The sequence below is a fragment of the Vanessa tameamea genome, chromosome Z (genome assembly GCF_037043105.1).
Source record: "Vanessa tameamea isolate UH-Manoa-2023 chromosome Z, ilVanTame1 primary haplotype, whole genome shotgun sequence".
Lineage (NCBI taxonomy): Eukaryota > Metazoa > Arthropoda > Insecta > Lepidoptera > Nymphalidae > Vanessa > Vanessa tameamea.
In genome coordinates this window covers 15,232,175-15,257,410 of record NC_087341.1, presented here as the reverse complement: position 1 = coordinate 15,257,410, position 25,236 = coordinate 15,232,175, and the positions used below count along the sequence as shown (strand labels likewise).

The 25,236-nt window shown below is 32.7% G+C and overlaps 1 protein-coding gene across 2 annotated transcripts in view; it reads left to right on the top strand.

Annotated features, from left to right (window-relative positions):
• Window positions 1–47: 47 nt before the first annotated feature.
• Window positions 48–25,236, top strand: part of LOC113404087 (proton-coupled amino acid transporter-like protein CG1139) — a 42,882-nt gene continuing 17,693 nt past the window's right edge. Inside the window, exon 1 of one of the 2 annotated variants that reach the window (XM_026644846.2) lies at window positions 48–196. The gene's annotated coding sequence lies outside the window, so the exon portion shown is untranslated. The remainder of the gene's footprint in view (window positions 197–25,236) is intronic. The other variant, XM_026644847.2, reaches the window with a different exon arrangement.

The following is a 25,236-nucleotide window of genomic DNA, read 5'->3' as shown; positions in this document are numbered from 1 at the left end:
AAACAAAATCGGTCTTCGAAGTGTCACCGATAAGATCATCTTGAGTTTTAGTTTTATAAAATCACTGCAATCGTAAATACATACATGCGATATTCGCACAGAATCAAGTGAACGTTTACAGATCTGAGTGATTCGTGAACCGCAGTCGGAACTCGGCGCGCTTGTGACGCGCTCGTGACTGTGTTTCATAATAAAGGTAAATGTTATCAATATTTATTTAGATGTAAGGCTCTGCGAAAGTTTTTTAATCTATATAGAATTTAAAAAAAAATGTTTTTATTTACATCAAAAAATATATTTTATTAAATTAATATTAGAATATATTGTGTTCAATATTTTACACTATGTTAAATATTCTTTTTTAAGTGACTAGCAGTGTCTAAATTTGTTTTCTGCGTTATTATTTAAATTAAGAAATATCTAAAAGACATAATATATCTCATCTTAATTTTTTTGTATATAAAATATTGTTTAAGCATTTGAAAAAGCGAAGTGTGACAAGAATATGTTTATTACGTGTAATAAAAATATGTTAACATTTTAAATGCGAATTAAATTTTGGCCACAGGTGTTTGACAAAGTAGGGGGTTAATATTCATGTCATAAAAGAAACAGCTTCTTATAGATTTTATGTTTCGACTACATCACAATGGTCGATAAAATTCTTTATTGAGACACGATTATAATTAAGTGTATACCTATACACCGTTATGAAAAAAATATATTATATATATATATGTCATATTTTTTTTTTGATAAAACAAAAATTTCATGGAAACATCAGTTATTTTCTGTATGAAGTAATTATTGTGTGTCGGAGATGACATTAAATATAATAATCGACACTCAACATATTCGAGATGAAATAAACGATTATGAATTCCACAAAAACACAATGACATCTTACAAAAAATATATAATGTTTGCTGAACGCATGTATTCGTAGTAAAAGTTTAAAAACCAGGTATACTAACTTATAGTTTAAATAATCGAGTCGATACAATAACTAGCACAATAGAAGTCAACAAAGCTGTTTGTATAAATTTCCTAAGTCCCAACTAATATTGTAAATGCGAATGGGAGTTTGTTTATTTGTTTGTTGTTAACACTTTCGCGACTCAACTACTCAACTGATTATAATCGGTAATAATTATTATTAAACTAGCGACCCGCCCCGAATTCGCACGGGTGCAATGCTGATACGAACGATACTACAGAATATCTTACAACGTTCACAGTTTCTCAGTCATTCGACAATATGTTCTTGCGTTTTAAATCTGTCTTAAATCTTTATATTGTCTTCGAAAATATTCATATAAATTACACGCTGTAAAGGGCCATATTGATCTATATTAAATGCACATTGTATTTAAGATACTTAATTATATAAGGATTGATGCTGTATTGCGTCGAAAATAAGCCATTATTTCTCGTAAAAAGTAAATAAATAAAAATGGTTATTGCGGGTTATCCCTAAGAGATTGTCATATAACATCGCGGACTTTTTTGAAGACCTTTTTAAGGTTTACAATACTGTACTACATTATTTTGATCGATCTCTTAGGGTTCAGTTCCGGCGTTTGCAATGTAAGCTCAAAAAATCTGTTTATTTACGACATTACTTTAGTAACCTCTGAAATGTTTGTATACTATATTGTGCATGTATTATACATAAAAACCTTCCTCTTGAGTCAATCTATCTATTAAAAAAACTGCATCAAAATCCATTATTTAATTTTGTTAAATTATGTCAGGTATAGATATGACTATATAAGGTAAGATAAGGTACCTAGCACCTGCCACACTTACAAGGGCTAATTAGTTGATTTAAGCCGCTTAAAGGTTGGTACACTTTATTTAGTTAGCGAATGTTATTTTTTCTTACCAAACTGTATTCAATTCGGTAGCGGCTCAAGCTCCCAGGCAGCATTCTCGTTCTCGGTCACTAATATAAAGTTACGATGAATGCGAAACACTACAGCCGCTGGTACTTAGGGAGCGTTCAAGTATTACGTAACGCAATTTTTGAAGATTTTTGACCCCCCTCCTCCTCTTGTAACGCACCGTAACGTTTTTCTGTACCCCCCGTCCCCCTCTCTAAACGTTACGTAACACTTAAGTGACCATTTTTACCCTAAAGTCGCAAAAAGTTATATTTTATTTATTGTCTTTGGTATATTTTTAATTGACTGCGGGGTAATAATACTAAATAAAACAAGAGTTTTTTAGTCCACAAACCCTGCGTATTTTGTTTATTTTTATACATTTTTTGCTTTACACATAATTGTTTTCGTCCTTCATTCTCCTATTTTAGCTTTTTTTTACTAATACTCTTAAAATAAAGTAACATTTTAATTTTAACCTTTACGAACCTTTACTTTTAAGAAACCTTTTAAGAAAACTGAAATTAAAAATTTTACTCGAAATAAAATCGTATTCTTAACAAAATTAAAAAATAATCAACTATTAACCAAGTATCTAAGTAGGTCTATAAAAACAATCCGATTGAAATTACTGCTTCTCTGTCCACGGGTTTGCTAGCCAATCAGATTCTTTTATCACTGCCACCTGGCGTGCAAAAGAAGACGGTTCTGGAATGGTTAAGCCACTTGCATCAAATTCGTCTTCGTCGAGCCAGTCAGTATCCTCAGACGATGTTTTAAAATGATGCAAAATGCAGAGAAGCTCATTCTCCCCTCTGGTAGCAAGGCGCGGCGGCCGAACTCTAGTTTCACAATGGTCATGGCAGACAGTCTTGCTATGCACGTAACGACAGTGCATTTGAATGCTCTTGTGAGATGTGAAATAGATCCCACAGGTTGGACAAAAATGACGACCAGACTAATACAATCGAGGGATTCCCTGTAAAACGTAAATGAAAATGGTTGCCAATTTGGGAGTTTGGATTCCCTAATTTTTTATTAAAAAAAAACAATGTTACGTAACGTGTTGTAAGAAAGACCCCCCCCGCCCCTGTAACGCATCGTAACGTTTTACGAGACACCCCCTCCCCCCAAATTGCGTTACGTAATAATTGAACGCCCCCTTAGGTTAGGGCAAATAAACACTTTTCTCTGTGTTACTGTTTTTTTTATAAGTAATAGTAATTTGTCTCGTAGACACTAATACTTCAATTTAATTCCTTACACTTCACACATCATCACCCTCATCCTCCTGCCCTTATCCCAATTTTACTTGAGGTCGGGGCAGCATTTCTTCTTCTTCCATACTTCTCTGTCGGACGTCATCTCACAAGTATCTCTCTTTGTAACCATATCGTCTTTAAGCAATCCGTCCATCGTTTCTTTGGTCACCTACCTCTATAACCATCCACATTCATGCTCAAGACCTTCCTCACAATATGGTCCTCATCACTCCGCATAACATGCCCATACCATGACGGGTATGATTAAATAAAGTTGGTATAAATGTCCTTAAACCTCGCACATATTTTTTACTAATTAAATACTTTTTGCACTTATATAAAACACTCCCTTTCGAATTGATAAATTTTATCCTTCTACTACTTGTTCATACATTTACGTCATTCGTTTATATTTACGTATTAATAATATATGTAAAATATTTCCCAACGTAAAATGTTACTGGCTAGTCAAAATATAAATAGATTTAAATAGAATAAAGTCTATTTCGTTCAAACTATAGACCCGATAACTTAGTATCCTTTTCCTTGCTACGGGCAGAGGAAGTGCCCTTTATGCATCAGTGAGGGGCTATCGATCGAAATTAATGAAATTTCAACATCGAGTCGACGTAAACAGGTGACCTGTTAATAAATTAATATGAGCCGAAGTGTTTTTATAGCTATTGCGGAAAGTTAACTTTAAATTATTATTGAACATTGAGAATTCCATGTAAAAGCGAATGGTTTAATTTAGCTCTTCAAATATGAAAGCAGCTTTTCATGCGTTTCATTTGATTGAATATTGCAATGAGTTTTAAAATAGTTAATATAATTCCATTTTATAAGTAAAAAGAAATAGAGTTTAATTTATTTTCAAGGCTATTAATACATACAAAGAAATAGTTAGTTACTATCTTATACTCGTTGTAGAATGACGTAAACTGATTAAATAAAGTTGGTATAAATGACTTTAACATGCTTCTTTGATTTAATTAATAATATTTTCATAAACAATAAAAATATTTTAATAAAATATAAATAAATCACAGCTGGGCAAAGTCCTCGTCCCCTTTGGTGGAGATGTTTTCGAGTTTATTCCACCACGCTGCTCTAGCAGTATGTTTTTCCAATACATGTTGCAAAATTTCATCATACTAATTCTCCAAACTTATAAATAACGACTACATTGCGTTTTCTATTCCGACCCAACTTTCCGAACCTGAGCTAGATCGTTGTGTTAGTAGTAGTTAGTAGAATAAAAAAAATCGAGCAAGTGCGATTCGGACTCGCGCACAGAGAGTTCCGTACCACGGACAAATAGACAAATAGACACTGATGTAACACCGAAATGGCGGTTTACGACTTTTTTCCTATACTTGTCCGTACTTGCTACAAATCATTCTAATGCCACTTTCGTGATTCTCCATAATCTTCTTGCCAAATTTCGTGATGCTCGGTCAACGGGACGGGTCTATGAGTTTGGATTCCCTTTGTTTTGATTCAATATTTAGTATTCATTTCAACTTGTTAGTCGCTCCTGAGAAAAATAGTCTTGACGGACTGACAGATAGACAGACAGACGGACAACAAAGTGATCTTATAAGAGTAAAAACGGCTTTAGCAATGTTTAGCCATTGTTTTGATTTCGAATCATTGTCATGGTTTCCTTCGCCGCCGAGCAAGAGTTTTATTAGAAGCACAAATATTTATATTTTTTAAATTTTCATATGTATATTAAACTAAATAAAATACATTTCAAGATATAGGCGCAGATTGAGTTACTTTTTTTTAGTTGATCAGTTCTAAGGTTCGTTATATTTATTTTATACAATTATTTCATAGAAATCGTAATATTATGCTTGAATAGTTTAAGTGCCATTGATTGCACAAATAAATATATCGATTGTATTAACTGTTCAAGGACGAATCGTGAGGTAACGGAATTATTTACGTTTGCTGGTGTTGTTACAGATTTTTTTTTATTAGTTTAGAATACAATTTAGTTAAAACCGTCCAGTACCTAAGTAGTATTCCACATCTTGAAAATGAAACGATAGTCTCCTGGGTATTTTTTGATATTGTATAATCATAAATTTACAAAGAAAAAGACCCGCTCAGTTTCATTCGTCGGTTCATCGTAGATGTTGGTTATTGATAAGAATATTATATGAATATTATACATGTGAGTAGCTGAATATTACTGTATAATTATTTAATTGGAATTTTTAAATCAATTTGAGTTGACGGAATTGTTATCATTAAAAGTTAATAAAATAATATCAGATAGAATCCAATAATCGAGCCGAGATGACTATTAAGCTAGTGGTTAGAATTAATCATAAAATGATTTATTGTAAGATAAGACTGCATGTTTAAGCCTGGACAAGCATTGCGAAATATTTTTATTATTAATTTCGTGCTCTGCGGAGACCTACGAGTGCACGATGATGTTGTATTTGTATCCAACGATCAGTATTGGAGCTACATGTCGGAATGACCACAGAATCACACACGTTAAACGTTTAAATATCGTAATACCTATATATTATAAATTCTTTTGGTTTACGCGGCGCAAGCTAGTAATGCTACCATTCGAAATGTTTATATGTAAAGATTTTTATTTATTATAATATATTTGTTTTGATTAATTCGAGTTGAGTTTCATTCAATCTCGCATCGAATTATCGCTGTTTAAGGCCACTAGCGCTCGATATACATTCGTATGCGGTACTCGAGCCTCTGGAGGTAAACCACTTTACCTTTACTTTACTAACAAACATTACACAATGTGAATTTACTGGCGTACATCCTATATACACAATAAGCCATAAATATAATTACAATTTATTATTATTATTATTTATTCTCACTCATGTATAATACATTTTTAAATATAAAATACAAAATATATAAAATATATTTAAAAATATAAAATACAAAATATATAAAATATATTTAAAAATATAAAATACAGAGGCCAACCAGTGGCAGGAACAGGGTCCAAGCCACCGGTGATCAGGGCCCCAGAGAGAGGAACTTTCTCACAATACGCGCCGTTCCGAGGAGTACTGCCTTCTGCATCAGGCCCTGGACCCAGCTGCCTAACGAGAGCCTCTTAAGGTGTTGGTCGAGGCTCTTGGCCATTAGGCCATTTGCTGAAACGACTATCGGCACAATAACTGCTGTGTACACATCCCACATGTCGACAACCTCGTGAGCTAAGTCAAGATATTTTATTTGCTTATCCTTCTCAGCCTTCACGAGATTCTCGTCATGAGGGATGGTGACGTCAACAATTATCGTGCGGTGCTCTGACAGATCTATCACCACTGTATCAGGCTTGTTGGCGACAACAGTCCTGTCATTGATTATAGATCGGTCCCAGTACAGTGTGATATGACCATTCTCGAGAACTGAGTCGGGCACATACCTGTAGTAGGGTCCCTCTGATACCACAAGACCGTATCGAAGTGCAAGTTGTTGATGGATAATCTTGATCACTTGATTATGTCTGTGCAAATACTCTCCGTTAGCAAGACGAGAACAACCGGAAATAATATGTCTAAGGGATTCGCCCGGAGTGTGACACACCCGATATATGTCGACCGTGCCATCCCTCACAATATACTTCCGGTAATTGTTCGTCACGATAACTTCGTCCATAATTGCACAGACAAAACCTTCGGTTTCACCGAATAGGTTGCCGAAACGTAGCCAAGATAAGGACGCCATAAAGTCCACATCAGGGCCCGATAGAAGCGTCCATGTAACTTCTTGCTCTTCCATACCCCCTTGCGGTTCTCAGTACTTAGTACTACAGGTTTGCGCCAGTTCTCTTTGCCTAAGGAGAGCGGAGTTAGCCTCTTGTCCATTGTAACTACATCTCGGTGCACATCCAAGTCAGTGTGGAGAAAATACTCCCTAAGTTTGTATATCTCACGGTTATGTAGGGTCTTGGCATTTAAAAAGCCACGGCCACCACATCTCCGTGGGATATACAATCTCATCACCGAAGTCTGAGGATGATGCATCCGATATGCAGTCAGCAGGACATGGACTCTCCTATCCAAGGCGTCTAGTTCTTTTTGAGTCCACTTGAGTATGCCGAAAGAGTATATCAAGACCGGCTTGACCCAACCATTGAAGGAGCGAACCTTATTGCCACCCGACAAAAGACTTTTGAGTACTTTTTTCAGACGACCAAAGAAACGCTCCTGCAGTGATTGTTTCATGTCGATCACATTGATGCCTAACGCTTCCGACACACCCAAGTATTTGTATGATTCGTTTGCGGACAGTGATCCAAAGATTATGGAATCTGAAAGTTGTAATCCGTCAGATTCCATAATCTCTCCGCGCTCTACATGCATAACCGCGCACTTGTCAACTCCAAATTCCATTCTAATAGAATTATTAAAAGTTTCTGTTACCTTTAGTAAATCCATTAGTTGTGAACCTGAAGGTGCAAAGAGCTTTAAGTCATCCATGTAAAGTAGGTGGGATATTACTTTACCTCCTCTCCACAAACAATAGCCTAACCTTGAACTCTCTTACTTAGAGGGTTCAAGGCTAAACAAAACCACAATGGACTCAAACTAACGCCCTGGAATATTCCCCGCTCAATCCTTATCGGTCCAATTTTTTACATGTTGACGTATTGGTTGGTTGCCAGGTATTCATTATAATTATTACACGTGCAATATGTAAATTTTTTTTGGAGTTAGTATATAACACGGTAACATATAAATAACGATTCTAATAAGATTGTGTAAGATAATAGTTTTATAGGTAATTTTCATCGAATATCCCGCTGCTTTGAAGTATTCATTTGTGTTTGAAAGAAAACAAGGAATACCTTTCAGTATAATGTGTGGCATGATCCTATCGTCAATTGACAGCAAATATGTTTTAACTTTAGGCAATTGTCTTATCTATGTGTTGTTGAAATACATTTTCCGCAAAAGATTAAATGCAGGACAATGACAGATAAAGAGATAAATCAAAACTCTTGCGTCTGACCTCCTGTCTAACGAAAAACAAACTTAACATATTTAGAAGGAGGTTCGAAATATTAACAATAGCAAAAAGCAACGCTGTCCAGAATAGATGTGTTCCCGCTTCAATAAAAATAACATTGACTTGTAGGCCGCGAAAACATAAATATATTTATGTTATTTTTAAATTGAAATTAAAAATATAAAAAAAGGCTCTGAATTCTGCAATTATTTTATGTATTATGAATTCTGCAAAACGCTGATCAAATTATTAATAAATTCGTCAGGTTAAATCAGGTGGTCATCAATCCGTGCTTGCAGAAAAACAAAATCACGTCGCGAACTTCACCAACATAAGTGGTCCGTGCTTTGGACAGCCCTGCCTTCTTATTTTCGTAATTCGTACTTATACGTTACTAGCTGTTACCCGCGGCTTTGCCCGCGTAGAATATGAATATATTTACAAATTAACTTAAAATGTTACGTTAATGTAATACCTCTTTGTATACCACATTGGTGTGTATTTCAGCCCTTAGGGTAGAATATCCAGATACTCTTAAATTCGAATCTACTCATTTTTGATCAGTATCCTAAAAATAAAATTTCATGTTTCAATCTTTAAAAATGACGGACTTCTATACAAACTTTCAACCCTTATATCACCCCCGTAGGGGTAGAATATGCAGAAACACTTAAATAAGTATATACTCCTTTTTAATCAGTATCCCATAAATAAAGTTTCATGTTTTTAACTTAAAAAAATCCATACGAACGTTCAACCCCTATTTCACCCATTTAGGGGCAGAATATCCAAAATTCCCTCCTGAGTAGGTGTCATGATATGTTATTTTATAAGTGTATAGCCTAAAATATAAGTTTTATGCTTCTAGTTCTAAAAATTCTAAACATGACAATACTTTCAACAACTTACAACCTTTCATCCCCCTTTTCAACCCTTCACAGCACTTTTTTCCAAATAAAAATATGTGCCTATGTCCTTTCTCAGGCTCTAGACTATTTGTGTACCAAATTTAATTTAAATCGGTCCAGTAGTTTTGGCGTGAAAGCGAGACAGACAGACAGAGTTACTTTCGCATTTATAATATTAATTAATTAATAATATTAATAATTAATAATAGTATGGAAGTATGGATTTTTATTTCCCTCGCTAGAGAGCTCCGATAATAACCGCGTCCGATCGCTGCTAAATTCAAAGTGCTATAGGGAGAACCGCGGCCTCCGACGCGCCTATAGCACGCTCCCGCCGCCCCGGCCGGCCGGTACCACCACAAACGCTACATTTCGCAATTTTTAAATCTGTAATATGTTCGAAAATATTCAGTTAAATCATATGCTGTAAAGGGCCATATAGATCAATATTATATCAACAATGTATTTAAGGTATTTCATTGGATAAGGATTAATGCTGTATAGGTTAAAAGCTTCGAAAATTAGCCAATATTTGTGGTAAAAAATAAATGACAAAAAAATGTAATTGTGGGTTATCACTTACAGATAGACACACACCATCGCAGACTTTTTTGTAGACATTTTTGAGGTGTACAATTCTGTAGTACATTATTTTGATCTATCTCATAGTGTTCAGCCAGCGTTTGCAATATATGCGCAAAAAATGTGTCTTTTTACGACATCACATAAGAAACATCTAAAATTATCAGTGTTTATCTACTATATTGTCCACGTATTATACATACAAAATCATTCTTTTTAAATCACTCTATCTATTCAAAAAAAACCTCATGTAAATCAACAGTAGATGCCAAGTAGATCTGAGACACAACCAGATGGAAATTTTAAATTTATTATGGCTTACCAAGACCATCTGACAAAATTTGTTTTGCTTCGCGCTCTACAATCCAAGAGAGCGACAGAAGTGGCTTGGTAAGCCAACTACAGCTACGAAACATTCAGTTGGATCAGACCAAGGTTTTGTAAGATGCAGCTGCAACAAAAAGTGTTCCACAAAGAGATGCCAGTGCAAGAAGGCAATGATACTCTGCAATTCTAAGTGCCACCAAAGTACACCATGTAAAAATAAATAACAATTTTAATAATCGAGATATGATTATTGGTTCTATTAAAAACATTTATTATTTGTTATAGTATGATTGTTTGTATTATCAATTATCCATAACTTTTAACGACGAATCATTATGGTTTTAATAAAAATGATTATTTTTCCAATTACGGAATATTTTATTCAGTTTATCTTTTTATTTACTTTATAGATATAATATTTAGACTAGGCCATATCAATTTATCCTAGAATGTGCGTATTTATATTAGGACAAATTAGTTTGGACTAGCCTACACTGGTTTATCCTATCGGACTTAGGACAAATCAGTTTGGACTCGGCTATACTAGTTAATCCTATCGTGTACAGAAAGAATTAGTTTAGCCTAGGCAAAACTAGTTTGTCCTGAAATTCAGTTTGGCCAGTAACATATACATGTAATACATACATATATATAAACAGAACTGGGATTTACTTTGATTCAGGATTATGTCTATTTTTCTTTAACATTGTTTTTATATAAAATCCTTACTTCTCTGAGATACGGAATAATAACGGAATTGTAAATGAAAATAATTATAGTAGATATTTCATTACACTGTAAATATGCAAATTTCACCGAGGATTCAGAGGCTTAGCGTGCACTAAGATTAAGGATAACTAGTTACTTGTTCGTTTGTTTTTCTTTAGTACCTATAAATTTACTCTTAGTTTATTTATTATTGGATAAAGCAAATTAAAAGTGTTAAGTGATTAACGTCGTTACGTTCTCCCGAACACCATTTAAACTCATTGTAACTCATAGTACTCAGTCATAGCTAAATCGCACAAAAAAATATTGTTTATATTCCTCAGTCTCATAGATTGATCAAATGGTATTCTTACACGCTGACACGATCGAAGATATACCGGCTGAAATAACAAAACGTTATTTTATTTAATTTCTTGAGAGGAAATTGTTATCTGTTATAAATCTTATAGAGATAGACTCAAGTCGTATTACTTCAATTTAAATTAATATTTTTTTAATAGTTAATGAATAATGTAATTTGTATAGTTTTTTTGCTCTTAGTTTTCTCACGAACGCTACAAATGCACGCGGATGATAATTTAACGTGGAAGAGTTCGTGAGTAAAGAGATCTATACTCTATTCCAACCATAACAGGAAAAAAGCCAAATAAACAACATTTGACTGCAAATTGACTCGATATCATTGGTCGAGAGCTTGATTGATCTATGATAGTCGCTATGGATTTGCGAAAAAATGTCGTTTTGAACGTCGACGAATAGACTATATACGCCTGCACGTGAATCAACTGATATCCTGGGCCTTAGCAACTACAAGTAACATTTAATTAAAGCAGTAATTTTTAATTAGAGCTTTTCTAAATAGACAAACACTATAATATCTTTGTCCGAAATTCCAAGACCTTACGTACTTCCTTCGATATAGGATTTAATAGGTACTATAACTTTTCTACATAAGATGTGATCAACAAAAACGTGATCTACATTACAAAAGCACGACTTTAGTACATATGTTTATTGTATTTATATGAAGATTTTGTTTGTACGTATATTTTTTACTTGACAAATTGTATCTACTGTACATTACAAAACTAATATATTGTTATGTTGTATAGAATTACACACAATATATAATTTAGACACATATTGACAAACAGATTACACTGATTTCAGGACCTCACAGTCCTCCGATTTGATCCAATTTGCGTTAGATAACCCATTTATCGTCAAAGGTTTTAAAACGACGTTACGATCTACAGCGGCGTAGCGTAGCTGTAACGCTTAGCGCGGGTGAAATCGGGTGAAATCGATTCAATCAACCATTGCAACACAAAATCGATTCAATTAAATTGAATTTATTAAAAAAAAAGTTAAGTTTGCTCATATGACATATTTAATCTTTGTACGTTTACTAATGTCATCTCTTAAAGGAAGATTTAAAAAATTATTATACTAATAAAGTACACCTTTTCTTCAGAGAAATGACAAAGAAAAATTAATTGAAAAAATATATGGTTTTAATTGACAGTTACATTTGCCGTCATCCTTTTTCAATGCTTATTTTATGTACGTCATCTGATGACAGTGACTGTTGATTATTATCTGTATATTTTATACAAAACCTATTTATAAAAATCATATTAATGTCATCGTTTATTATATCCATTGATAATGTTTTTTGTAAATTTTAAGAATTTTTTTATATTGAAGATTTACTTATTTCGTGTTTCGTTAAAATAAGTTCGACTCTTTCTGAGTAATAAAATAACAATAAGGCTGCTATTAGCTAATTCATTACCCTCTAAAAATCTTGGGACACTTTGAGATAATTAATGTTTCCGCATATCAATTGATCTCCGACTGGGAACACCACTGTGCTTTGAGCACAGATGCCCGTGTGGAAAGGAGTTCAAGTAGGCTTTTTCGCCACGGTTCTCTTAATGACACAATGAAAAGGGCTCTTGCCACCATCGACATTCCTGCTCTTACTGAGCCCTGAGAGACTTGATGGACTGACATTGGGTCCCTGGGAACGAGGACGAGCCCTTGTGTGGGACGCTACATGCGTTGACACGTTGGCCCCGTTTCAAATCCGAAAAACAATGTTAAAGGCCGGTGCCGCTGCGGAAAAAGCTGAAGCAAAAAAAACGATCTAAATATTCGTGCCTTATGACAAATTACTTTTTGTCCCATTTGCTGTCGAAGCACTTGGCCCTTGGAGTGGTGGTGCAAAAAGCTTCATATATAACAGTATAACACCTCGCCCTATTGCCTCCATTAGTAACAGGAGGGCTGGTTAGTTTTGTGCCCAGAGGATCGGAATTGCGATTCAACGAGAAAATGCTGCTAGCATTCTTGCCACCAATCCACGCGGTCAGGATTTGTACAGTGACTATTTTTAATTCATATTTGTATATATTTAAGGACTTAATGATGAAACTTAAATAATATGATATATCAGCAATGTCCCACTGGCTTTCCACGTAATTTTTGTTTATCTGAGTTGAGTTGTTACAAATTTTAATATACAATAGACTTTGGACTTTACTTGCTAACTTTGTTGATTTATAGCTTATATAGATAATGAAAATAGTAGGTAAATACAAATTTTACGTATATATACATTTGATTCCATGAATCAATCTCAAATGTACAGTATTGCAAAATACTTAAAAGTAATGAACCGTCACAGTTCACGATAAGATCAAAAGTTGCGAAATAAAACAAAAACTAACCATAGAGAATTATATTGCTCTTGGCTTAAGAATTAATAGAATTGTATTGAACCAACAATGCCGCTATTTCGAATAAACAAAAACACACAATGTTAATCTATGAAGTACTATTATCGAGTACGAACAATGATCAATAACATTCAAAATCGGCATATTTGGTGTGTGGAACAGGGCAAGATTAATAGGAAACATCATGAGCCTAATAACCTTGCGGGTAAAAATATATAAACTGTAAAAGGATGGCGGATTAACATCCGGACGTGTCCATGAATATTGAACTACGATCGTGCATACGATAAGCATCTTATGTGTTAGTGAAGGAAAATGTTATAAGGAAAGCCTGTATGGAAGATGCTGTTGCTTCGCACTTATACCGGAAATGTGTGGGTTATATTCAAAGATAATATATTCAGAATGTTTTGTTTACATTTATTCCACATTTACGAATGAAGTTTTTAAATCAGCCGTTTTTCATAACTACATGTAATACATATACACAAAAAAAACTACACAAATGTCATTAAAATGTACTACTAACAAAAATATTGAAATGAAATATACACTTATTTCAGTTTCAGATATTTATATATTACTGCTACATAGACAATACATTACATACTTATTAAGAATTAGCAATCAATATAAAAAATTACACACGACCACACACGAAATAAGAGTATATTTCATTTAACCGTTTTTGTCTGTATGAATTTTTTATGAATTAGGTTGATTTTTTTTTTTAAGATCTTGATTTTTTGGTAAGATCGTGTGTAATTTTGTATATTGATTGCTAAGTGGTAATAAGTATCTAATTTATTATCTGTGTAGCAGTAACGTACAAACAACTCAACACTCTGTGATACTAGACATGAAAAATAAAATGTCCGATACAGATATGACACGCGCTCTATTTTCCCACTGATGTTCGAAATATAAAAGTTTGGATACCATTTTAATTCTCGGGAAAATCTTTTAACAAATACGTCTAGTAGCACTGATAGAAAATGAAATAGAAATATAAAAATATTTGTTTTCGGTATACTTTGTTATCGTGTTGAAAAGAATATCTACAGTGACTTGTTGGAAAAATAATTAACAGTGTTTAAGTTTTATTATAAAGATAGGTACAGACTTCAGACGTGCCGAATTGATTTCAATAAAAATTGAACCAAGCAATAGTTGATCGATGACAAATTGACTCAGGTGAAACCGACACATAGTCTGTCTACTTTCTTGAGCACGAGGCGGTTGCATTCGCTACAAAGGAAACGATTTCGCCAATTGAATCCTAGTGGCAATAAGTTAGCTCGGCCTTGGCACTAACCTTGCTTTAAATAAATAATAGGAGTGTTGATTCCGTCTTAAGAACGTGTTACGTGTTGAGTCCATCACTTCACTGTAATGGAAAATGTTTGTTCGATTCAGCATACTATTAAAAATGTGATATAATTAGAGCATTTATTTTGACGTATAATATTGCTTAAACATAATATGTAACACGGTTCTATTAAAATAAGGAGAATCTGAAAGCCTAATCTAATATCCTATCCTTATACAAAGATACAAACAAATACGTTACATGCACGTTATGTTAGAAATGGAATTTTAAATCAAACATTTCATAAACAATATAGGAACAAGAATTTAATGTTAATATGAATATTGCCGTCATTGAAAAATGTTTGGTAAACTCATTTTGTGACGCATGGGGTGTTCGTTCCACTTTAATTTAGTAATTTTTCGCTGAGAATATTTCACAGCATAACTTTCATTATTCTTACCAGTCGCCCTCCCGCACGGCGCGGCGCGGCGGCTTTGTTACTAGAGCCAAGTTTGGTTGTGTTACACGCACAGTTTGAAAACAAATAACAAATCCAATATTGGTAATTTGATATAAAACGACATCACACAAAACAATGTTTAGTATTGTGATGTTCTCGAGTGAATGGCAAATAGCCCGTGTCATTGCAGATTATAATAAAGCACATCTCACGGTTAGTCGGCCGGCGCGGACATATTATTATGGAATAGCAAATATTTAAACTAGTAAACAATTTATAATACTTCCGTTCGTGCAACAAGTGACATTATATATGTATGTATACTTATGATATGTTCATTACCTGTTTTTTAAGGACTGTGCGCCTATTATTGTTACGGGCACTTAACTTTAACTATCGACAATGTTTATTGCACTGTTTAAATACAAACTTACACAAAAATATTATTTACAAACTTAAACAAAAATATTAAGGAAACATTATTTTAACAGTCATGAACAGTATGTTTATTTATATTTTTTTTTTCGAATCAAAGGGGAAATGCTGCTAGCATCCTTGCCACCATTCCACGCGGTCAAGACTTATAAAGTAACTATTTTTAATGAATACTTGTATATATTGAAGGACATAATGTTAATAATTCTTATGTAAATAAATATATGTATACACACATGTTACTTTAATAGTTTAAATTAAAATCGAGTGAAACTGCAAGGCGCAGCTATTTATACAATAAAATTTAAGACTAATCCTTCACCGAAACGCACTGTGTCTTCTGGTATAAGTTAGATTTGTATTCAGTTAGACATTAAAAAAATAAGTATATTGATTTATTAGTAAGCAAAGATTTCTGTCTGCACGTACCTTAAGACCTTTATGTAATTGATTCATGTAATAAATAGATTAATATTGAAATGTATTTAATAACAGTAAACTACAAAAAATATATATTTGCATATCGTATGTAAGTGTCAATAAAATAATTTTGAGGTAAACTGACTTGGAATTACTTGATTATATATTCTAAATTTAAACGTATAAACTTTTTGTCAACATTCTTAAATATATTATATCAAAAATTGGTTTGCAAATTATATGAAACAAGTTCGTAAATTAATATTTATAAACAAATTTTTTGAAGTCGGCTATTATAGCTGAGGTCAAATGTCACAGTCTCCAAAAAGTATTCGTATAAATTCGTAAAAGTACTGCATTAGATTCTCCGAGAGGATTCGAAGATTTTTAGTTATGATAAAACAGATTTAGGTTTAAAAGTTTTTTTTTATTATTATTATAAAGTAGTTCTTTACATCGGGTATTCAAATACGAAATTGTGATTTTGATTTTCATGATACCTAATTTTTTTTAAATATTAATTGGAGACAAAAATGCTAATGCGTCATCAGATTGAATTTGGACCGAGCACGTGGTGATAAATTAAAACCATTCACAAAATTCACATAAAAACATTACACATTTAATGAACTAACTATTGTCTACATCTATGGTGTCTAACATTTAATAGATGATCCTGTACCTGTTATTACTTGCTCACTAACACTCAGCACTAAACACTTACAGTCATACAAAGTATTTTAGGTCTGAGAGTCACAGTGGAATAGGTGATACCCATGCCTACCCTTATACTTCTACTAAACTCTACCAAAATTATATATTCCATCAAATAGAAAGATTGAGAATGAAAGTTTTATATGTAAACAATCGAAATATTAAATGTACAACGTGCCATATTTTACTTGTAATAATAATAATAATAGCCTTTTTTTCCTAAACATGGGATTACAAGAGGTCCCTACGTTCGGTGTGCCTTTTGGCGTAGGCCTCCTCCAATTCCTTCCAATGGGTCCTGTCCCTTGCTACTCTCATCCAGAATGGTCCCGCTGTCTGTTCAATCATCTTCCCATCTCCTGACTTGACGACCCCTACTTCTTTTGCCATCTCTTGGTTGCCAGAGGGTGAGTTGCCTACTCCATTTTACTTGTATGTTTGAACAAATCACGACGAACATAGCCACTTCATACGCCGCACTGTCTCTTCGTACTACTGTAGTTTATTGTTCTTATAAGTAATATTAAAAAGGATATAAGTTATCTATATTAATCTTTTCACGGAGGCCTACGATAGATTAGATCGAAGCCTCCAATTATAGATCGTTACAAAATAATGATTTTTAATCGAATCGAGATATTTCTTTATTAAATCCATGAAATTCAGTGACATGACAGTTCAACGGGCGGAAATGTTTGACCTTTACGGGTGCAAATTAGTAAAATTTCCTTTTTTTTAATTAGAGTTTGTCATTGTAGACATATTTAACAATTGAGTGCTGTGACCAAAGAACTCTCAGGCAAATCGGAATGTCAAGACCACAGAAGCATAAAAAATATAGATTATTGATAATCACAACTTATGTATATGATAAAGTTACATGTTATATGAAATAATAAACCGAATTTGTTCAAGTTTATTTATTTTACCCGATAGAAGCCGGATTTTCCTCTAGTATATATTTATAAATCGTCACCGATGCTAATGGATTATTTGCTGATATATAGTTTTCATTGTAAAATACAAATAAATTAGTTTTATAAAATATTGCTATTGTTTTCCGTCGGTCATAAATATAAGTCATTATCTTTTTTCTTTTTTTTTCATATTTTTCGCATTTAGATTATATATATATATACAATAATACAATATTGTATTAAATATCACTTTGTAAAATATGTATTCAAGTAAAATAAAGTAAACGTCGCAAATACGAACAAGATTACCAAGATATTTTCCTCCACCGAACATGAAACGACCTATTAGGGCAAATTAAGCGCACAAAAACTTAGTTGCCTTTATTCGGCATTGAACCCGCGATGTTTGTCAAGATTTATATGTCCATTGGGCATCGCGGCATACTTGTGATCTGACGTTTCGTTTGTTTCAAACTAAAAAATAAATGATTTGATGGATTGCCTTGAAGGTTGAATAGTATTACTTATGAGGTGTCATTCACAGCGAATGCACCGAGCGATTATGTTGTTTTATGTTGTTAATTGTGGTTTAACAACACAGTTCATATAACAACTTGCCTTAGTTCTCAAGGCTAGCAGAACTTTTCAATATAAAACAATTCCAATGTGTTGATCTGACAATCTTATGAGCTGGCGAATTCGGACATCTGTCTTTACGTGGGATAGACCTTGTAGTTTGCTGTTCCGGTTGACATATTGTTAAAGCTACGTTGTATAAAACGTTCCAATAACACTAATGATATGTTTATCTTATGTATTACGGATTATTATATAGATACGTGATTGTAAAAAATGTTTTGATAGTAAATAAATTACAATATAATATAATATTTTATTACAAATATTATAAGAGTTTTTACGGTTTAATAGCTTAAAATAATAGAACTCATAACATATAGACAAAGCCATCGAATAAAGTTAGTGGAAAGTGATGTAAATAAATGTAAAATTTACATGGTGGTTGGGCTCTGTGCCGGCCCGTCTGGTTGGGTACCCACTCATCACATATTCTATCGCATTCCACAGTATCGTTGTGTTCCGTTTTGGAGGGTGTGTGAGCCAGTGTAACTACAGGCACAAAGGACATAACATTTTAGTTCCCAAGGTTTTTGGCGCATTGGCGATGTAGGGAATGGTTAATATAACTTCCAGCCTCATTGTCTTTTGGCGATGGTGACCACTTACCATCAAATCATAGGCCCATAGTCCGCCACCTTTATCATAAAAAACAGGTAGGTAGGTAGGTGCAGTTAATTTGAAAATTAATTAACATTTGAAATTACACTTGTAGAATGTTTGTGGTTAGCGTTGTTTTGATAAATTAATATTTTATCAGATTAATAGGAATTTTCCATAAATTGTTGTAATATGACTTTGATATATACGGAGCGGGTCCTCCCTGTACCTATTAATGCTTAGCAATTGTAATTAAATTTCTAACAAGCATGTTTTATATCATTTATTTCTGTTTATAATTCGTGTCATGCTCGGAAAAGACGCGAGAAACCCTGTATGTTTTATAACGTTACATATATTGTATAAAAAAATTGTGCCTTCCTCTAGTGGCGATTATGTCCCTAGGCTTGTGACGTTTATCTATCTTTTACAACGTTTTATTTTATTTTGATGTAAAATTATATTCTATCATAAATCAAATAATAACTTAATATTCGTATTTATAGCGAAATATAAAATCACTTCGACAAAAATCGTAAGCGTATCCTTATAATTTTATTAAGTAGGTACATAGCATGCGTTAAAAATGATATATAGCTAGATATATAACTATAATGTACGAAATCATAAATTACGATGTGTCATTAGAACAAATCGATGTAAAATAGTTAAACAGTTACTTGTATATAAAGTGCAACTGTCCTTGATGAATAACAAGGCATGTACTTAGTAGGAAAAAGCAGTTAAACATGTTTTTCATACTACAAGTATATATCTATAAAATCGGATTATATCGAGACACTAGGACTGTATGAAATTTAGTTTTAATTCCTAAAGTAAATCTAATCGATGATATAAATAAGGTCAGAGACGTTTTTAGACAAACGAAAATTAATATAAGTATAATTTTAATATATTTATTTTAAGTTAAATTTCGGCGAGCGAAGTGCCTACGCTAAGTGCCATTAACGTAATATCTCTGTGTATATGTTTTTGTACATAATCTATTTAATTTGCAAGGAGTTATCTAAAACTTTTATAGTAGACGAAATATTTATGTTCAATGGTCATGGTCGAAGTATTTTATTATTGCAATCAAAGAAATAATTGATTTTTTATTCAGCTGCCTTGGAATGCAATTCCAATGAATTACAAAGTGCCGTGCATTATTTACATATTTTTCTCGACAACAATTATTGTTAGCAAAGAATGAACTTTGCTGTTAAGTGAAATGTTAGCGCTGGAAAATGTTGAATAATATCTTGTTACATTCAATTTCAGTAAGAAGTTCTCTCAAACCTTAGATGGGGCGTTCTGATACGAGTGTTTTTATATTGTTCCTTTAAACCGAAACCGTGTGATAGTGCTCTATTTACACCAGACAGATAAAATCGTAATTCACTCTCACTTACTTTTATTTTACAATATCTTGTGCCTTGAAAACGCCTAAATATAGTTATTATTTTAAGTTTTTTGACGATATTTGTCCATTTGTATGGCGTTGATTTTTTAACTTCTCGATTTTTTTATTCCAGTAAGACTTCAATTATTTTTGTTATTCCAAGATCGGTCAATTTAAGTAACGCGATGATGATACGATGTATGTTGTGAATATGTAAAGCATATATTTTCATTTCCTGCGGCGTGCCGTTGTTTGACTTGACATCTTATTGTTAGTTAACTTGTTTACAACGAGTGTAAATACGCACAGCATATGTAGATAAACAAAAAATATGCGCAGAAACAAATTTAACAAGCAGTCATTAAGTCCTAACAGACTAAGAAATTTAATTTTGATTATTTTATAGTCCATGTCATCTTGTAACGGTGCAAAATATTGATTTAAAATAATGTAATCACTTATGATCGGATACTTATTTCGAAGCAACAATACGTTTACAACCTAAGGAAGACCTAAGAAGACATTCCTAAACTAGTGGCTATAAGCAAATCGGATGGATGGCATTAGCCGTGAGTAGAGTTAACGATTATTATCGATGCCTCATTAATGTGCAATTTACAGCTAAAATGTCGTACGCTACAGTAACACTGTTGCGGGTTAAATGAAGGAAACGTCCACTTATGACGGTCAACGGCATGGAGTCTAATAAATATAATGTATCTCTGTCATTCGCATTGACAACAATCAAATCACTCTGTCTGGCTCCGATTTAACCTTTGAAGGTCTTGATTTATGAGAAAGTATTCAATGAGGAACAATTACTTTGCCATTGATAATATAACTTTATTATAGTTTTGCTTCTAACTTGATATTATTCTTTACATACAGCAAATATGCAAATTCATTCATGATTACCAAAACATATTTTCTGATTTTTAAATACTGAAAAATATAATGCTTGGATTCTGGCAAACTGTGAGCTTAAGTCTTCAGGAGCATCAGTGTCAGCGTCAAATTCGACATAAGGGATTAGGACATAATTAGATTTTCGGTTATTGGCAGAGATAAGCCTTTCTTCCTGAACATCCAGATGCTAATTTTAAAACTCTCCACGTCGACGTGGTTCAGTGCGTGCATGTTTTTAACAATCAGGGCTCTTATAAACTTAATACTGTTTATGGTATAGTGATCAATTAAATCTTGTACAAGTAGCGACATAACAACTCGAGGATATTGGTCAACACAAAGAACAGTAACGTAGACGCACTTGAAGTTGTGTAACTGTTGTTTACGCAGTCAAGTGATTTGAAAAGTGGTTGTTAACGAAGTCAAGAGACTTTGTAAACACTTGACTACTCACAAACAAAAACAAAATCGTCATTAAATTTTACTATATGCGATTAGCGAATGTTTCTAGCATTGTTGTGTAGAAAAAAACTATCTCAAACCCCACGAATTCTTGGTTTTCCTGAATTCAACCAACAAATTCATGGTGGGCCTACCATCCTTATCACCAATATTATCTGTTCGGCAGCACTTCCATTTGAATGTATGATATATACATACATGCGGGTGATTATAGATATCTTCGACCTTTCACGACATTTGAACCGGCTTGCCCTCCTTTTACGCTCAGAATATTTTTCATAGGTACTCTCTGTAAAACACGAAGTGTGTGTTGTAAGGCGAAATCAATTCCGCCTTGTAATACAATTCACAAAAATAAACTCATCAAGCAATCGCATCTTATAATTATTGTTAACAATATCAACGAATTCCACGCCCAGGTTGGAGTTAGTTTTTACAAAATAGCCTCACGGGATACTTGTTATTTTTTCCGACACTTAAAACTTTAAAATTCACACTGTTGTTGCCAAGCTTAGCTACTTATTACGTAAAATTATTTAGAAGCCTCCGGTCACACAAGTGTGACCATTAATTTATATTTAATTAGATTGAGATAATCATTATAAAGATTCAGATCACAATTAACGATATTATAATTTTAATTGAGGTTGCAAACGCTTTGCATCGCTCAGCCGCCTCCACGATGTTCCGTTTTTACTTAACGTCAATTTGACACTATTCATTTAAAATTCGTTAAGTTTATTTATATAAAAAATGGAAACGATATGTTCGAAACAGGGAAATTCATATATTTTCATTTATTTCTTTTCTAATTGGAAAAATGGTCGATTTTCGACCACAGTCCAAATATTAGTTTTATAATATATTATAATATAAAATGCCAATTTGTTTAGGTATAAATTTAAAAATATAAAGATATTAACTGTTGCTTCTCAATATATATTCTGTAATGTTTTGTATGTACGGAAAAATATTAATGTTTTTATGAGAAAATGTGATTCTCATAGCATTGGTACAAGGAACAAACACAAACTCGTTATTCCTGTTACTCGACTGCATAGAGTCAGTAACTCTTTTGTGGGGCAATGTATACGCTTCTACAACAGGATTCCAGAAAGTGTTCAAAATATGCTATTGCCAAATTTAAAAAAATTGTTAAGGAACGCTGAAAAAGCTGGCAAAATTTTCCCGTTGAATCGCAATTCCGATCCTTTGGTCAAATTAACCTATAAAAGGTTAGTTATACTAAGGGAAATATTCAAAAAAATTGTAAGATACGGATATGGAACAGCTAGGATAATAATTTGTTTGTAACAGAAACGTAACAGAAAGGAAATATTAGGGCAATTCTAAATAGCAACACTAAATAATTAAATTTAGAGTTTTTAAATTTATATCAGAGGTCTGATACCTCGGTCGAACACTCACAGCAGGACATAGGCCCAACCTAATGTTAAATCTATGTCCTATGAGTTAGTAAATAAATAAAAAAGATCATAATCGGTCATATTTTATTTCAATTCCACTGAAAATCAATAATACCACGGTTACATTTAAACTGATTCATAACTAGCTTCTGACAATTGCGAAATTTTCAAGTAGTTTTTTTTTTCCTCTCCTTCCATATATCGGGATTGTTTGCTTTTAAGCGTTCTCTATAATTTCGCTGTCGTTCAGCTGGTGTTAATGGCATATTTCCTATACATTTTTTAAACATAACGACAAATACTTGTTTATTTAAATCTAGTAACATAATTGAATAACTTGCTAATAATACATGTACGGAATAAAATATATAATTGTATTATATTATAAAACAGATGTAGAAATAATATAAAATTATAAATAATATATTTCTATTAATTCAAGCCTTAATCATTCATATCTGTAACATAACAGAAAAATGTGTAAATAACATACATGAATCAATTGCATGTGTCTAATGTAAAAAAAATCGATTGCTACGCTAATTCTCATGCTAAACGAATATTTTTATATTTTAACCAAACGTCACAAAACGTATATAATCTAGCACGAGTACTTACTGATATTTTAAAAATCCCACTCCAATATGTAACTTAAAAATGTCTAATTCTCCCTGTTCAATACAACCACTCGTATGTCGGTGAACAAAATGACCGAACGTTAATTGTTTCGTTATTTAGTTTGACCGTTTGTTGGCTAATGTTGCCAATAGAATAATTTTATACATTACCATTACCATACCAATAATTTCAGAAATCCGTAACAGAAACAGAAGAATGACAGATATTAGTAAAACCAGGACACGCATTAATTAAATAAATTTTATTAACAATATTAGAATTTCTTTATTTATTTAGGATTTTTTAACAATTAAAAAAAGTAAATTAGAAAAAAAAGTATTTTTAATTTTAACGTAATAGTTTTGTTAATATATGTTTTATAGAATTACCACCAAGAAAGTGGAAATTGATTACTTGTATGAAACAGGATTTTTGCAATGCCTGTTTTGTCTTAATAAGCTTTTTGCATTATTTAGCTTTATCAGTCTGTCTGTAATTCTGAAATGAGTTCAGAAATTTTAGTATATAATATTGTCATATAAGATACATATATATATATATATATATATACACATATTTAGGATATTGACTTGACAAGTGCCAATTTCTTGTTCGTGTATTTAATAATATTTCTTTTGCAAACAAAATGTATTTGGAGTAGCGTTAAATCGTATTGACCTTGTTTGGTTAAACATCGTGTTTATGGTCGCACAAACGTAAAATAAACGGCTAAATTATATAATTATTTAAATACATAATCGCTAAGTAATGGTAAATGGAAAAGTGCTTTTCAAATGGTATTTATGCGTCTATGATGCTATACTGTTTGTGCGAGACGATTGATAGTTATTAGAGCTAATATATTTCCGGCTTGTGGACAAATACTTGCTTTACGCTATTTTAAAAATGGACACAAGTCACCTCTTTATTTTCAACGAACAGTGATCGCAACTCCTTCGATTGGAACAGACCACTTGAAACATGTACAGACATTTTTGGCTTTTGTACGTTGCATTTATTTTTAATATACACAAATATTGTATTAGAAGTAATTTTACTTAAATAAATTAAAAATGAAAAAGTGAATTCTTAAAAAGCATTCATTGCGTTGCGTTTTGTTTGATTATGCCGATTTGGTAGTAGATGTCAAATCTAACTGCAGATTGGTGGTTCAAACTGTTCTGCATATTCACGTCTGAGTGTTAATTTGTGTTTATAATTCATCCCGTATTCGGCATTAAAGGAATATATAGTTGTCACAATTCCGCATTGGATCATCGTGGTGGTATAAGTTCTAGCCCTTATCCTCAAAAGGAGAGGATGCCCAGCAGTGAGAAATCTATAGGCTGTTATTTTACTTTTATTTGTTTGCTGATCAGCGTTTGCGTAATACATTGTATTTTTCAAAATATTAAAGTCACTATTTGATACTTCATATAAATAAACAAAGGGTATATTAAATATACATTTATTTACATA